Source organism: Cynara cardunculus (genome assembly GCF_001531365.2).
Source record: "Cynara cardunculus var. scolymus isolate 2C chromosome LG 5, CcrdV1, whole genome shotgun sequence".
NCBI lineage: Eukaryota > Viridiplantae > Streptophyta > Magnoliopsida > Asterales > Asteraceae > Cynara > Cynara cardunculus.
In genome coordinates this window covers 11,810,918-11,814,946 of record NC_037532.1, presented here as the reverse complement: position 1 = coordinate 11,814,946, position 4,029 = coordinate 11,810,918, and positions in this window count along the sequence as shown.

Below are 4,029 nucleotides of genomic sequence, written 5' to 3'. Positions count from 1 at the left end.
AATTAAGTTTTACTTTTATTAATACTTAATATTTATTAGTAGTTATTTATGATTAATAAGTAATATATAATAATTAATATTAATGACAGTATAATTGGAAAAAGTGACAAAAAGCTCCTTACAAACTACTTTAAGTATCGTTTTTCAAAGTTAACTTATAAGTTAATCTTAAAAGTATCGTTTTAATGTAGTATTTATTATTATTAGTAGATTTTTTTTTCTCAAAATAGTCAATCCATTAGTATATGTTTTAGGGGTTTGTTATTTGCACCCCCATAGGTTTAGAGTGGAGTTTAGGGTACAAGTTTTAATATTAAAAGTCAAAAAAATGTATGTTCAAACTCCAATATTAGAAGTCAAGATATATGTAAACAGCTTTGAAAATGATGATGCGCGACTTCTTTTTCTTTTTGAATTGTGACACACATGACTAAAAATGGTTAAATTAAAGGGTTAAAAAATTTAATTTTAACAACATATAATAAAAACGTAGACATACTTAAATATAATAAAAGTAAGAATAAGAATAATCACTTAACAATTTGAAATTAGTAGCATTTTATTTCTTTTCTTATTTATTATATTATTTTCAGTATATTTATAAATCTAACTTAAATAAATAAACAGGTAAGTAAAATATTGAAAAACGTGATATGTATTTTACTATTGCTATAAAAAGGGAAGTGAGATTTGTATTTTCATTTACAAGTAACCATTTCAACATTCTCCATTTACGATTTCGAACTTGTTAATGGCTAGTTGGAAAGACGATTTTCAATTTTATCGATTTTACAACGTTGAGGTACTTTCACTTACTATTTAGCGATATATTTTTACTTCCTAGTTTGGAAAATATAGTTTATTATGTATGTGTATGTTTAGGAATATGATATTTACATAAACCAAACAACTTACGGTGACGATTTGCATTTTTATCAAAATTCCAATAATGAGGTATTTTCATTTTACTATTTTGTGACATATTTTCACTTACTAATTTTTAACATAGTTTGTAATATAGTTTTTTGCATGTGTATGTTTAGGAATATGATATTTACACAAACCAAGAAACTCAAGGTGAAAATTTGCATTTTTATCGGAATTCCAATGATGAGGTATTTTTATTTACTACTTCATCATATAGTTTTCATCTACTACATTGAAATATAGTTTTTTTTTTTTCTATTTTTATATGTTTTGGAGTATAATATTTACATAAACCAAACAATTCAAGACAATTCACGCATCAAAATTTTCCACCGACAAGGTGTTCAAATCTTGTCAAGATTTAATCGATTGGGTGCAAAAGTTGGGATGTTCCCTTGGTTACATTATTGCCACGAAAAGATCCAAAACATAACGAAGTGGAGTCATGTCTAAGTTATATTAATATGCAATCGTGGTGGTAAATATAGAGGTAATGGTAGTTCTAGTAGACATATTGGAACTAAAAAAATGAACTGTCCATTTGAGTTAGCAGGAAAATATTCGTCGAAGAATGATCATTAGACGTTAACAATGATATGTGAAAAACATAATCATGAACCTGCAGAAGATATGGAGGGTCATCCATATGCAATGCGATTGACTAAAAACGAAGTCCGCTTGGTGGAAGATTTGTCAAGGAAGTATGTCAAACCACGTGATATTCTATCAACATTGAAAGAGCAAAATCCAGATAACGTGTTTACACTCAGAACAATATGCAATGCATGTCGAAACTTTTGGGCGACCGAACATGAAGGTAGAACCCAAATGCAAGTTGTCATGTTATTTCTGCAGGAAGAAGGCTATATGCATGAGGCGCGTGCAAATAACTCTAATCAGTTGTAAGATTTATTTTTCATTCATTCAACATCATTGACGTTGTGGCGTGCATTTCCACACGTGTTGTTGATGGATGGCACGTATAAAATGAACAGGTATAAGATGCCCCTTCTTGAGATTGTTGGTGTAACATCAACTAATATGACTTTTTGCATAGCATATGTTTTTATGCATAAAGACAAAAAAAATCCAACTATACATGGGCATTGAATTGTCTCAAAAAGACAATGGACGGATGTGCATCCCCACGTGTGATCGTGACCGATCGAGAGTTGGCATTGATGAAAGCATGTAATAATGTATTTATCGATGCTAAACAACTACTTTATAGATGGCATATTATCCTCACTATTTTTTATATTTAGAATTAATGTTTATCTTTCTTTTTTTTTTTTGTTATTCTATTTGATCCAAATGACTTAATATTCAATTTATATGTATCTGATTGAAATAAATCTGTCTACACGTATATGTATTTGATTGAAATAAATTTGTTTAACTTTTATGCGTTCTTGATTATTTGAACGAAATATGGTTGAAACTATATAAGCAAATGTTTGTATCCATTTGGACCGACAAATTTCTTAACTTTGGAAATCAACAACTAACAGAGTTGAAAGTCAACATTCTAAGTTGAAACTATACTTGGATTCGAACCAAGCAACTTTACGGGTATTTATGTATGATATTCATCAACCCATTCACTCACAACATACGTCAATCAAAGCAAGCTTCCAACATAGGAAAAATGTCGTCAAGCATCGATATAACAAAATACACTTCCATCAGCTACATGGTTTTGTTTCATTGCATGTGTTGGAATTAATTTTCAAAGAATTTGAGTGGTCGAATGATCTTTTCTTAGTTTCAGGAAACTGTAGATGTCAACTGTGTACATGTTACAGATTACCATGTGCACATAAACAGACATATTATTTCAATTCAGGCCAATCTATTCCACTTGAATCGATTGACGGATTTTGGAGGAAACTTAATTTATCACCATGCATATCCGTGGAAGATGATGATATTTGTTGTCATGATGAAGTGCAAATGTTTATTGAGAACTTCAAAAAACAGTCCATATCTATGAAGTCCAGTTTTCTAAGAAAGTTAAGGGAGATAATCGCGCCTTGGACAACTCGGATTTGTGAACCGACTGCTCATACATCAACTCATGGTCGTCCCTCATTGAAGAGTAAGGTTGTCAAAAAAAAGTTGTGTCAACACACCAACTCAAGAACCTCATAGGCATAGTTGTCCAGACGTGTCAACATTTGTGGAGTTTGATGTTTTGGTGAACAATAAACAAACGAGATATAATTCATACTTCGACTTTAAAAATTATGCACATCCATACATCAATCAATTTCCAAGTATTTTCCATCCTTACATCGTGCAGGTACGTAACTTAGTTCATGCAAGTTAATTTTTTTTTATCTCAATGTATTAATCAGTTTTTAAATAATTTTCATCTTTACATCACACTGGTACAATATATAAAAGGCGATGGAAACTGTGGATTTCGAGTGATAGCGGTTTGTCTCAGTTACCACGAAGATGAATGGCCTATGATTTAATGGAGGAGTTAAGCATGTACAAGACAGAATATTTCAAGGTGTATGACATTGAACTATAGCATCAGTTTTATAACTCCTTGAACTTCTTTGATTGGACTCGTTTGCACCACATGAGCATTGGATGGATGTTTTTGAAACAGGTTTGTTGATTGCTTCAAGATACATTGTGATACTACATTCTTTAACAACTATATGATTTAGTCATCCGCCGTGGTATGAACATGTTGCTTTTACAATTGGGTACGTTAACGTTAATCATTACGTCAAAATATCTTTCGCAGAAAGGCACCCGATGCCTTCTATCGTGCCAAATTGGTTTCGGTTCAAATATGATTGCGTAACCGCATGAGCTACTCCATACATGATCCGAATAAATAAGTACGAGTAACTGTTATCTAGTAATCGTACTACATAATTTATTTCACTTGATTGAGTTGTAATATTTTCATACTTTTTGTACTTTATTTGTTGATTTATCAATTAACTTATTTTGATGATCTTTTTTGTATTAAATTATTTTATCTTTGTAGCTTTAAATATCTATTTAAAAAAATGCATATATAAATTATTAATTAATTAAAATGTTAACAATACAATTATAAAAATTAAAAATAATTTTATA